This window comes from Magnolia sinica, chromosome 4 (genome assembly GCF_029962835.1).
Source record: "Magnolia sinica isolate HGM2019 chromosome 4, MsV1, whole genome shotgun sequence".
Lineage (NCBI taxonomy): Eukaryota > Viridiplantae > Streptophyta > Magnoliopsida > Magnoliales > Magnoliaceae > Magnolia > Magnolia sinica.
The window spans coordinates 99,866,913-99,880,602 of record NC_080576.1 but is presented as its reverse complement, the minus strand read 5'-3'; the positions used below and the strand labels follow the sequence as shown (position 1 = coordinate 99,880,602).

The window sequence follows — 13,690 nt, the reverse complement described above, 5'->3', positions numbered from 1 at the left end:
TTTGCCTTAGGAGCCTTATTGGAACATGATAAGATATGTTATAAAGATCCCGAGCCACTAGAAAATATATTGCCCAAACCAGCAGACTCTTTATTGTGCTCGAGTAAAGCTCGATCGATCGATCGTACATGGCAAAAAACGTCTAGAAAGCAACTGACCTACGATCGATCGAACATGGCAAAAAACATCCAAAAAGCAACTGACCTAAAAATGTTTTAGTTCGAGTGCTCGAGGCACGAGCTCGATCGGTCAAAAAATCCTCAATTCCTCTCAAGCGATCGAGCTCGATTAATCAAACATGGTCAAAACAATTCGGTGAGTGACCATTTTTGGCCTAGCTCAATCGATCGAGGGCCAGGATCAATCACTCAAGCCCAGTCGTTAGAGATCTGTTGGAGCCTTTTATGATATATATTGCACCCGAATCTTTGGGCAAACGATGAATTTTGGTATTTTAGAGACCCTAGCGCATTCCAACCTTTATGAAACCTCATTAACTCTATCCTAATGAGATTCATGCTCTTTTCTTAATAATTATTCACTCTAATGAGCATTCCAAGCTCAAACAAAAATATCATAATCTGAAGCCTTTTTTAGAGTTTAGACACCAATTCTAGTGGCAAATTCTAGTGTCTATCAACATCTAGAGTGTCCATCAATAAGAATCCTATAAGAATTCTATTTTCTATTAGTTGTAGGAGGTTTCACCCACATCACATCACCTTGGTCACTTCTATGAAGCATCGCATGAAAGATAGTTGATCTTGGATCTGAAGTATCAGCAAAACATCGACATCAACGATCAAGGGAGCAAAAATGGGAGTTGATTGAAGCACAGGATAGTATTGATCAAACAATCTAAGATGACGCATCAAAGGGACTCAATTTGACAAGTAAGTATCATGTATGAGTTTATACTCTCTTTTCTTATGTAGGATTGAAATTAAGAGTTTGTAACACAAACTTGATAGGTTCTTGTATAGGACATAGGCTCTTGTGTAGGGCCGAATTCACCGGACATGGTTGTATACATGTTAGTCTGCGTGGGAGCCTTCGGTGAGAGTGAACATAGGTCATTGGACTAGGACCGAGGTTGTTGGTTAGCCGATAGAAAATCAACTAAAGTCTCTTGCGGAAGCCTCCGGTGGGAGTGTACACTATATACATTCTTGTGTAGGATCGTGGCCTTTGTGTAGGGTTGTAAATGTTAAAGGTGAACCTAATTTAAAACCTCCGATAGTGAAATCTAGTATACTTAAAGAGAGTGCGTCCACCGAGAATAGAGTAGGGAAACCGAACCACTATACATGCTTATGCTTGTGATTGTCATTTGAGCACTTGTTTAATTATACTTATGTGATTGATTAGTGAATTATATATATGCATGATTAGATGAGTGTTATGAGTTAATATTTAACATATCCTACACACATGTATGCTATCATATATAGACTAGTTGCTCGAATGACATATCTAATATAGCTTACGTGATTAGACCCTCTATTAACTGGGAAGCCTTAGAGTTAATTGTTTTACTTAGTTTAAATTGACATATTAGTTTAAGTAAAAAATTGTGTATTAATTGGCAAACAATTCATTTGGTCTCCCTAGAACATAACCACCATCGTATAACCCTATCAAGCTTTCACGCATAGTTGTTGCATCCTATTCCAAGTGTGATTTCAAAATCCACCCTGACGGCTAGGTGTGTAACCCATGTTAGGCCCATGGCCCAAAAACCAACTCTATCCATATTTCAACTGGACCACATGATTAGAAATTATGAATAGAGCAACACTCACCCTCTAAATTGCTTCCCTTCGTGTGACCCATCTGAATAATGGATGGGGCCTAATGTTTGAGCATCAAGCGTACTTTTGGTGTGACATCTAATGGTTAGAGTGGATTATGTGTGTGTGTGTGTGTGTGTGTGAGGAATGCTTGGTTGCACACTAGTTCTCACGAGTTCTCGTGAGAACTCATTTCCGACGATATGAGTCCAAAATTTGAATCATCCACCTAATGCAGCACCCCCATAAAACCCTCATGGCCCAACTTTTACCATGATCCAAAACTTCGGTGGGCCATGGCAAAAGGAAATAGTTTCCTCCCTTAATTTGCCTCTGTCTTTCATCATGGCCCACCAAAAGTTTTGGATCATGGTAAGGGTTAGGCCCTAAGGGTTTCATGGGATGCTGCATTAGGTAGACGATTCAAATTTTGGGCTTATATCACTGGAAATGAGTTCTCAAAAAGTTCTCATGAGAACTCGTGACAATTGGTGTGCAGCCTAGCATTCCTCACACATACACACACCAATGAACTCACACCATTGTTGTTTTTCATCACAATGGGTACTCAAACCCATGAGATCATGTTGAAACTCTTGTGAGTCTACCATTGAAGATTTTGTATAAAAATCACAACTATTGTTATAAATATCAAGGGTGGGGTGGATGTCTCTCTCCCAACTATTTCCATTTAGTGTGAGCCACTTAAATCACAAATCAGCCTCTCTTTTTTTGCTATGGGCATAAATTATAATTACACATCTAATAGTAATAGTTGAGTGAGTTCTACCTATAGTATTAGGGTGAGCCCATAAACAAATCAAGGGTGGGTGTTTCTCTTGCAGCGGTTAAAAGGGAGCAAAATAGGTGCAGCACTGGCCTCACCCAAGATGGTGCAGCCCTTCCCATGGCTCCCACCTCGATGCATTTATTCTACATCCACGTCGTCCATCCATTTTTTCATATTATTTTAGGGCATGAGATAAAAAAAATAACCCACATCCAAATCTTTGGTGGACAATACCAGAGGACAATATAGTGATGGACCATTAAAAACATCTTATAGGCCACGAAAGTTTTGGATCGATCTTATATTTGTTTTTCCCCTTCATTGAAGCTTTTGTGACATTATCAACTGGTGGGGCGTTTAATCACCATTGTTTCCGATAGTATGGTTCACCTGAGATGTCTACTACATTCTTGGACTCATGTCCTAAAATTATTTACACCATGATCATAGCTCAAGTGGTAGAGATACCTCATTTCAACACTGAGGTCTTGGTATCAGTACTGAGGTCTTGGTATCAATCCCTAGTGGGGGTGACTAACAGTGAAGTGTGAACTGAGAGTAGGGTGTACTAACAAGCTAACAAAAAAAAAATGTCCAAAAATTATTTGTCACAATAGATGGACGGCATGGATTTAGAATGCATTCATCAAGGTGAGGTCACTGTAAGGGCCACGCTGTCTTTGGGTGAGGCCAGGGTGCACTTAGTTTGCTCCCTGGAAAAAGTTTTTTGGAAAAAAGAAGGGCCAATGCAAACCCTTAATTTTTGGAGCCCACCATGATGTGTATATAAGATTTACTTTGACCATTTGGAATCTAGATCATCTGCTTGCCACAAACTGAAAATTCATATTTTACTACATCATGATTGATGACGTTGTCAGCATTGCTGCATTAAAGTGGCCAAATTAGATTGCAACAAATAAGAATTTTTTGTATGTGGCAAGCAAAAGATCTGGATTCGACCACTTGATATGTAATTCCATGTTAGGTTAAGGATGCAAATATCAGGCTAAAGCATGATTTGGGTGGGCCATACCAAAGGAAAAGGTTGTAAGAGAGACATCCACCCTTGATTCTTACGAAGACCATTAGATGCCACACCATTATTTAGGTATAGGCCCCAAAAATCACTGTAATTCATAATTCAGGTGGGCCACATTGAGGAAAACAATTTGGAGGGTGAGAACTATCATATATACTGTTTTAAATCATGTGACCCAGTTGAATTATTGATGGAGCAGATTTTTGAGCCATGGGTCTATCATGGTCTGGCACACCTTATGGTTGGAGTGGATTTCATATCAACATCAAGTTGGAGCCCTCACTTTCCCAAAAATATTTCAAATTGCCTCCTCGGGGCACTCACCCTCTATGCGGTGTTGTGTATACGAAATAATATTTATCCAATTACTCATTTTTTAGGGAACCACTGTGTTGTGTATGCAAGATCCGCTCCAACCATTAGATGTATAATCTTAACTTTTGCTAATGTCTAAAAGTCGATGATCTGCAATTCAGGTGGCCCACACCAAGTAAAACATTTGGGAGAGAGACATCCGCCCTTTATATTTACATGGTCCACCGTGTCATTACATGAAATCCACTCCAAACATTATATACCGTACCAAAACTTAGGCTTGGGACCCAAATAGCATGTCCATCCAACATTTAAGTGGGCAACATTGAGGAAAGTAGTTTGGACTATAGTAGTGTTGGACTCCAAAAATCAGGTGGATCCAAAACTCAGGTGCGCTGCACCACATATATATAGTTCTTATTGGATTAGATAAGATATGCTAAAGGAACCCTTAAATTAATTAGGTAGCTTATTGAAAACTTTTCTTAAATGCTACAAAATGTAAATTCTATATTATTTAGGAAGTATTTTTTTATATTTTTAAATTCCCCTTTTTGAAAAATAACATGAATTAGTTTATTCAACAAAAAGTCAAAACTAAAGACGAACCTCTTGCTGATCTAAACCGTCCATATAATGGCCCTCACTATGAATAATGCCTGATGATACAGCATGAATTACCTTAATGGCATACATTCCCTACCAAAAACATTGTTAGTCCAAAGGATTGTTGGACTAGCAATATATTACCATGCATGGTTAGCAAAACAGGATACAAGTCGTCCATTAAAAAAGGATGCGCCAGAATAAACAGACAATAAAGGTATGATAAAACATGAAGATGCAAAAATTCAGAGATCGAAGTATGCGAGTTCAATACCTTTTGGACTAAAAATTGGAATGAAAAAAGAGTACTTATACATGTGCATATGTATATGTCTATATATTTTTATAAATAAAAATAAAATAGAAAATTTTATTTAAATTAATTGAAATTTCTATATGTATGATTAATAATATGTATAGATAGTCAAATGATGTTCCTTACCTCTTTAAAATCCTTCCTTTCAACTAATCCACATGTAAATCAGTCCATCTCTTTTTAAAAATTTCACCTTTTAATCAATTTTATTGGTAGGTTTTGACCACTTAGCCTCTATTTTCAAATTGTCCCCAAGAGTTATTTTGAACCGAATGCTTTTTATTGAGAAGAAAAAAGTGTTTAATTTGATTTGCCAAAATAGCATGTTTAATCCATTATACAATTTTATTTTTTTATATTATCTTTTTTAATGCAGAGTTTTGCCAACGAAGGAACATAATGTTTCAAATTTTGATGGTGATTTTAACACTAAAATTATTTAGAAATTAGAAGTTGAAATGCGTGACTTGATCATGTAGTGAGCTTTAAAATATTTTTATCTAGAAGTTAAAATTATTTACTAATTTATAATAAATGTTTCTAATTATTTATTTATTTTTACAATGTTTTCTACTTTATATCCGGAAAAATGTCAAAGTCTAAAATTTCATTGAGAAATTACCGGGAACCATATTTATTATTGAGAAGGTGTTTGGATTGTAAGTTGCTTAAGATAAGCTACTTATGCATGTTTGGTAAACAAAATACATAAGTTTATCTTGATTTCTACTTATTATTCAATAAGTATGTTTGGTAAACAACATGCTTATTATTAATCAAAAAGTAGAAAAGCATGTTTAGCTTACAAGGTAATAAATTTTCATTCTTCAAGTCTATTTAATTCCCCTCACATTTACCGTCCATTATTTGGGGCCAACCTTTGATGTGGACCACTCATTAAATGTGCCACACTTTTTATGTTGGTCCTCCATCATGCGGGGCCCACCTTGAACGTGGGCCATTCATCATTATCAACCGACCTTTTATATGCACCATTCATTATGTAGGGCATCTTTGATATTCGTCATGTGGGGCCCACAATCAATGTTATTTTCCATCATGTGAGGCCCACCTTTAATAGCGCTCATCATGTGGAGCCCACCTTTGATGTGATCGTCCATCATATGGACCCCATCTATGATGTGGGTCGTCCATCATTCAGAGCCAGCTTTGAAGTGACTCATCCATCATATCAACACGTTTTGAATGTTGGCTTTTTTATCGTTATGTGCCGACCTTGTTATGAACCATTCATATGTGGGCCCACCTTTTATGGCTTTTATTATTATGTGCCTACCTTGTTATGAACCATTCATATATGAGCCCACCTTTTATGTCGACCATCCATCGCGTGAGCCCCACTTCTAATGTGTACAATATATCATGTGGGGCCTCCTTTGATATAGACACTGAGGGAGAGCCTCCGTAGAAATGAACGAGGGAGAAAAGTCATGAGTTGAAAAGCTAAAAAACAGTAATTTTTAGCTAATAAAATACTTTGAAAATAATACTTACTAAACTAATTCAAGTAAAGATAAGTTGAAAAGTACTTTACCTAAAGTTAAAAAATAACTTAATAACTTATTTGGTAGCATCCAAATGGATTTTCCAAATTCAGGTAAATGCCCCGGAAATAATCGATTATTACAATTTCACCCGTTTGAAATTTCGATGGCATTCTTGTTTCGAAAAACGGTACAAAATTATTGACCTAAATTTGTGGGCCCCATAGTCATGTATACGATGTATCTGCGTCGTTCAACCATTTCACCAAAACATTTACATTTTAACGCATGAGCCGAAGAATGAGGTAAATCTAACATTCAAGTGTCCCACACCAAAGTAAACAGCAGGCCTAAGAAGTTTTTAACGGTGAGTGTTCAAATCTATTTTTACTATGGTGTGGTCCACTTGAACTTTGAATCTACCTCATTTTTTGGTTCATACCCTAAATTCATTAGGCATGATGGATGAACAGTGTCGATAATCTACATACATCACAGTGGGCCTCACATATTTGGCAGCATCCTCCATTTTAGCGTTAGAAAATGTATGGTCAAATCGATGCGGGTAAATAATTATGGATGCTAGGATTCACTGTAAATGCCATCACGTGATAGAAGACACAAGCATAAGCTTGATCCAAAACTTCTGTGGCCCCCGGCCGGTAGGTAATATAACACAAACATCACAGTGGGCCCAGGTCTAGATGATCCACACGATGTGATACTTAGATATGATCCACACCACCAGATATGGTGTGCTTGGTTTAGGTCAATCGATCGACCATCAAGATTTTCCAAGGGCCCGACTTGTTATCAGATTAGTCTTAGCTGATGGAGTGAGCGATAGTCCGTTAAATCAAGAAGAAAAATATTGGATTAAGCATGGTAGGGGCCTCGCGTACGCATACCCCCTCTACCACAAATTATGACGTGCACTCTCCTGCTTGAGGAGATGCTAAGTCAGTGCTCCTCCTAAGTGCAATGGAGGCCACTAACCTAAACCCTAAGCCTTCTTGATCGCCCAAACGACCCCATCCAGGTAAGTATGATTTAAAGGTCCACATCTTTTCTTTTTTCTAACCCCTTTCGCTTCCTATTATTTATTCTCCATTCGATGTGGGATTTATGCTCAGGCTTGCTGATATAGTACATACTCGTGTGTTAAGAACATATATACATTATATACGTCTAATTGAAAATAACCATCCAAACAGTGGACCACAATATAAGGGGACCATTAAAAAAAAATTGTACTAAGATGATGTTTTAAATAATCAATTAGTGGAGAGATCTAATGGACACATAAAAGGAATGTACCAAAACAGTCCAATTAATCAGTGGTTAGGATCTTTTCATCAATTTGACTTTGGAATCATGTATTTCGCGTGAGCGGATTGGATACTGAACACTTCAGTAGCTAAAACGCTACTGAAGTGATGTGGCAAAATGCCATTGGGTAGAAACCAATGGCATGTTCCTGGGTATAAATGCTACTCCGTATCTTTCTCCGTTTCCACCGTGCACCCACTCGGCCATGAAATCGGATTGTAGTACTGCAAAAATTCAGCTGGGCTCACTGTGAATTTATGTGATTTATCCACGCTTTTTATCTGTTTTTCTATCTAATTTTAGGCGTTGAGCTCAAAATTGAAGCTTATAAAAAAATATCAAGTGGACCATACCACAGGAAACAGTGGAAATAATGATTTCCACTGTTGAAACCTTTCCCGGCCCCACAATGATGTTTATTTTTCATCCAAACTGTTCAAAGGATCAAAAAACATGAACGAAGGTTAAAAAAAATATATATAGCCTTGGTCCAAAACTTCTATTGCCCTCAAGAATTTTTCAACTGTATAAATTTATTTCACTGTTTCTTTTTGTTTGCTTAGGTTTTGAGCTAAGGTCCTTAAATTATCTTATAAAATGGATGGATAGACATGATAAAATACATAAATCACAGTGGACCCCACAGCATTTACTCAGTACGCAATCCGCTTCCCTTGGCCACGTACCGGAGGTTTTTTTTTTCTGGACGCGGAAGTTCCTGGCAACCTAGGTCGGGTTCACTGTGATGTTTGGGAGAAATCCTCTCCTTCCATTCGTTTTTTAAGTTCATTTCATGACATGATGCCAAAAAAGAACCGTATCCAAAGCTCAAGTGGGCCGTACTAAAGGAAAATGTGGTTAGGAAAATTCCTACCATTAAAATATACCTGGGTTCAACAGTGATGTTTACAGGTCATCCGTACCATTAATAACTTCATTCCTACTGGGATGAACTGAAATAAAAAATATTAGCATGACTCAAAACTTATGTGGCCCACAAATATTTCAACTGTGGACGTTCAATTATCACGTTTTTGGCCCACTTGAGCCTGGAAACGGTTCATCTTCATGCGAAAGTCTTGGCAGGAAATCCGCCTCCTGTTTTTTCTTAAGATAAAATATTACCTATGCGTGGCCAAGTGCTTTTACGACGTAGATGGAAAAACACCCGATCTCAATTAAAAGAGCATTTATTGAAAGGAAACAGCCGATTGGTATCTACCAATGCCTCAATAACCTTTGTCTACTGAAGCGATCAGTATCCAATCCGCTCCCGTTTTTCGCATGGTTTGGAGGGTTAAACATGTATCCATGTCTAAAATTTTCTGAGCTACTGAACTTGGAAACGAAGAACAAAACCATACACATTTGCTAGCCCATGTGCATTCGCACGTGCAATTCTGGAAGGTGAGTGAACATCTAATCAATGCATAAAGTGGGTCAGACGGTGAAGACGACGTCATGCAAATATCACGTTGGTACGTACATCAGTTGGACGAATGCAGGCTTTAATGGAACTTCCTGCGGTCCATTCTCAACATACACGTGTGGACCATCTAATGAATGGATCTAAATGAATTACTATATTTGACCACCTTTCACGTGGGAACCACCTTATCATGGATCAGATGTCCCACGTAGTCGTCAGTGCCACGTGTAGAGCTGAGCGCGTGGGTATTTGGTGCTAGTAAACATAAATGGGAACGGATTGGCTACTCGCCGGTGCTCTGTTGTCCCCATTATGATGTATGTACTTCATCCATTCCGTTCATCCATTTTTACATATCATTTTAAGATTTTATCCAAAAAAATAATAGGAATATAGGTCTCAGGTGGAACACATCACAGGAAGACAATAGTGATTGGATACCCATCATTAAAATCCTCCTAAGGCCCACTGTACTGTTTATTTGACATCCAATCTGTTGATTATGTCATAAATACCCAGATGAAGGGGAAAAAAATAAAGATCAGCTTGATCCAAAACTTTTATGGCCAGCGAAAAGTTTTTAATGGTCGATGTTCATTCAACACTGTTTTCTATAATGTGGTCCACATGAGATTTGGATATAACTCATTTTTGCTCTAATACCATAAAATGACATAGAAAAATAGATGTACCGAATAGATGAAACACATACATCATGATGGGGCCCACATAGCACCGTCCATCAGCCATTGGCTGGTGGCAGGGGGAGCAGCCAATCCGTTTCCACGTGAATGGCTTCTCTCTATTTTTCTTTTTTCGGGAATTTCACCGCAAAATTCCTCAGGGAATTGGATTTTAACAGATAATACTTCTGCCATTTAAAATTTCCATGGAGATGCTTCTGAAGGATAAGATTACAAAAGTATTATTATTATTTATTTATTTTTCATTTCTTTAAAATAGCAAAACTCAAGACTCGTGGGTCCACGTGCTCTGTGTAAAACATCCAACGCTATAAAACATATGCACCAAACCATGGTCATAACATGAACAAAACATCAGTCGTATCGTCAATTGGGCTGCACTTGAATTGAATTAGCCCCACCTTACTATTAGATCTATCATATGTTTAGTTCATCTAATAATAACGTTGGTATTTTGGATAGGTTGGATGTGAGATACATGCCACATGTGCTACAACTTTTAATTTTTCACTTTGTTGAAAAGAAAAAGCAAAAGAGGATAATAATGTAATTTTAACTGAAGGCACTATTTGGTAAAATCCAGTTCCTTAAAGAATATTGTGGTAAAAATACTTTTTGAACAAAAATAATAATTCGTTTTATTAAATGAAAGTCAAAACCAAAGCCAAAGGTTCACCTCTTGTGACCGTCAATCTACTGACCCTCACTATAGGTGGTGTTCGATGTAGCATGAATTACAATGAATTTGTTAAACATGATTAGTATGAGATTATCTTCTAAAAAAAGTGTCCTATTCTAATTCATAATTCAAAAACTTGAAAACTTAAGTCGGTTTGATGTTCGTGACTCGACTCAATATTTACTAAATTAAGATATTATAGGTAGTTATAAATCTATTTTCAATTTAAATAAAATAAAATTCCAAAGGTATGTCACAATAATTTAACCATTACATATTTAATAATCTTATGTTTTTAGAAAAATAAAGGGATTGAAAATAGGATAAATAAATTAAGCCCTTTATTTTTTAGTATTAGTTTTTTCCTTTGTTTCAATGTTGGGTTTGGTCCTACATTAGAAAGTAGATACGAAGAAACAAACCTTATATTAGATGGGGGTTGCAGATGTGACGATGTGTGAAAATTCATCTTGGGTTTGTGTGGTTGAGATCGTAAATACACCAAATTCAAGTTGTTCATTATGATAGAGAGATGTTGTATCTCAATAATAAAATTAGTGAGATTCACTGCATTAACAATTTTCTTTGTGGGGATAAATATATTTATAAAATAGTGATTATAAGGTGCCTTAACTCTTCAAAAATCATTTCTATTATTTCCTATTCGTGATGTTTTGATTTTTTGCTCTATCTCTATATTAGAACCACCATGAGTTAATGTGAATTGGTGCCAGTAGTAATTCAAATGATTTTGTGAGTCAACTCGATGAGTCTCTCTCCAAGTAAGCCTAGCCATGTTCGAAAGCAAATTTCTCACTTTGCTCAAAATCCCCTATACTCAATTACTCACACGTTTTTGAACTGTCTGATTTATGAGGGCAGCATACAATGTCTGATTTAGGAGGGCAACATATTTGTACGCATTCTTACATTTGTTAGCTTGCCGCAAAAATATTTAAAAAAAAGGTAGGTTTTGTCAACAGTTGCTATGAATGGTGCTTGATGCTGCATGAATTATCTTAATGGCTTGCATTACATGAGAAAAATTTTATTAGTTCAAAGGTTTGTTTGACTAACAATATAGTACCATCCATTTAGCATAAAAAGAATGGAAAAAAGAAAAAGGAAAAAAGTTATACATACACGTGTAAATAAGATTAAAATAAAATTAAAAAAAATATTTAAAATTTTCTATTTGTGAATAATAATATCTATAACAATCAAATGATGTTCTGTATCTCTCTCTAATACTTCCTTTCAAGTAATCCACATAAATTAGTCCATCTCGTTTTTTTTCAAATAAAAAATAAAAAATCACCATTTAATCAATTTAATCAGTGGGTGATGGCCACGGGTCTCTAAATTTTATCAATGGACAAGATTTTCTAGCGTTCGGATGGTGAGAGTTGCAAACGATGGCATATAACACATATCAAAGTAAGGCTCAAAGCAGCCTTAGCTAAGAGAGTAAAGTCAATCCAACCACATATCAGGGCAGCAGCATCCCAACCATTAATCAAGGGAGCATCCAAACCGTTAATCAACAAGACTAAAGTGGCCCAAGCAAATCCAACCACAAAACAAGCACAACGTTAATGACTACATGAAATGGCAGGGGCCGCACGAACGCGTACCCCCTCTACCACAAATTATGACGTGCACTCTCCTACTTAAGGAGATGCTAAGCAAGCGCCCCTCCTAAGTGCAATGGAGGCCACTAACGTAGGCCCTGGGCCTTCCTGATCGCCCAATTGACCCGTCCAGGTAAGTATGATCCAATGGTCACCATCTCTTCTCTTTTCTAACCCTCGCTCATTTCCCACTATGTAGTCTCTATTCGATGTGGGATTGATACTCTGGCTTCATGTTATGGTACATACTCGTGTACTAAAAACCTGTATACATTGCATATTCTTAACCGCCCAAACAGTGGGCCACAATATAGAGGAGCCATAAAACAAAATTTATACTCAGATATATTTTAAATAATCAATTAGTGGACATATAACGAACTGATAAAGTGAAATGTACCAAAACAGTCCAACTAATCAATGGTTAGGATCTTTCCATCAATTTGAAGGGCTAAACATGTATCCAGGGATGAAATTTTCTAAGCTCTCAGCCTATAAGCATCGCACGTGCAATTCTGCAAAGCGTGTGCACATCTGGTCCATGCATAAAGAGGACCTCATGCAAATATCAGGTTGGTACGTTCATCAGATGGGCGATCCTAAACAAAAAAGAATGCACGCTTTAATGGAACTTTCCTGCGGTCCATTCTCAACAGACACGTGTGGACCATTTGATGAATGGATCAAAATGAATATCCATCCATTTGAAAAGCACCACTATATTGACGCCTGGCAATCAACCGGTCCGATGGGCTTTAATTTATGAAGCAAATGTATGTATCTAAAACATTTGATTGAAGTTTTTTAACCCATTCACCTATTTTCAATATTGGGCCCACCTTTTGAGTGGACTAGATTAATTTTAATGGTGAGCATGGCCACCATAAGTCTTGTATCTATTTCATTTTTTAAGTTATATCCTAACATGGTCTAACCAATAGGTGGATGGACTTGATCTCGGACCTACATGCCATGATGGGTTATCCAAGAGAGGACCTATTTGTGGGTTATCCAAGAGAGGGCACTCTCTTGAAGGTGGGTGAAGGTTGTTTGTGTAATGTAGTGGGTTATTCAAGACAGGGCGTTCTCTTAAAGGTTGGTGAAGGTTATTGTGTAATAAAGTAGGGGATCCAAGAGATGTTCCCTTGAAGATTGTAATTTCATTTTGATTATATTAGATTTTTTTGCATGCGCATTTTGAATTTTATTGAAATGAGGTATTTTTTTTATTTTTTAATTTTTGGTGTAGATCACCTTTATATTTAGATCTACCTTTTTTTATCTTTATCTTTTCCTTTTTCTTTTATAATTCTGAGCATTATGCGCATATGATTGTACATGGGCCACCGTAGAAAATAATGGACAACCATCCAAAAACACCTAAATTCACATGGTATGGACAACTATCCAAAAACACCTAAATTCACATGGTAGCTCATACGAACCTAGGTTCGATTGGCCTGATTTTTGGGATGTTTGAATTTTGTAATGGGGAGATCTTGATAGAAAGGTTGGATCCTGTTCACACCCATGTGAGCTACCCACAATACTTCT

The 13,690-nt window shown here is 37.0% G+C and overlaps 1 protein-coding gene and 2 non-coding genes across 3 annotated transcripts in view; all 3 read right to left on the bottom strand.

The window, feature by feature from the left end:
- Positions 1-13,690, bottom strand: part of LOC131244239 (probable magnesium transporter NIPA6) — a 37,731-nt gene that overhangs the window by 22,851 nt on the left and 1,190 nt on the right. The gene's annotated exons all lie outside the window — the stretch shown is intronic.
- Positions 7,251-7,411, bottom strand: LOC131244749 (U1 spliceosomal RNA). Its single transcript, XR_009170527.1, has one exon. It is a non-coding gene; the product is annotated as a U1 spliceosomal RNA (small nuclear RNA).
- LOC131244678 (U1 spliceosomal RNA) lies at positions 12,118-12,277 on the bottom strand. Its single transcript, XR_009170458.1, has one exon. It is a non-coding gene; the product is annotated as a U1 spliceosomal RNA (small nuclear RNA).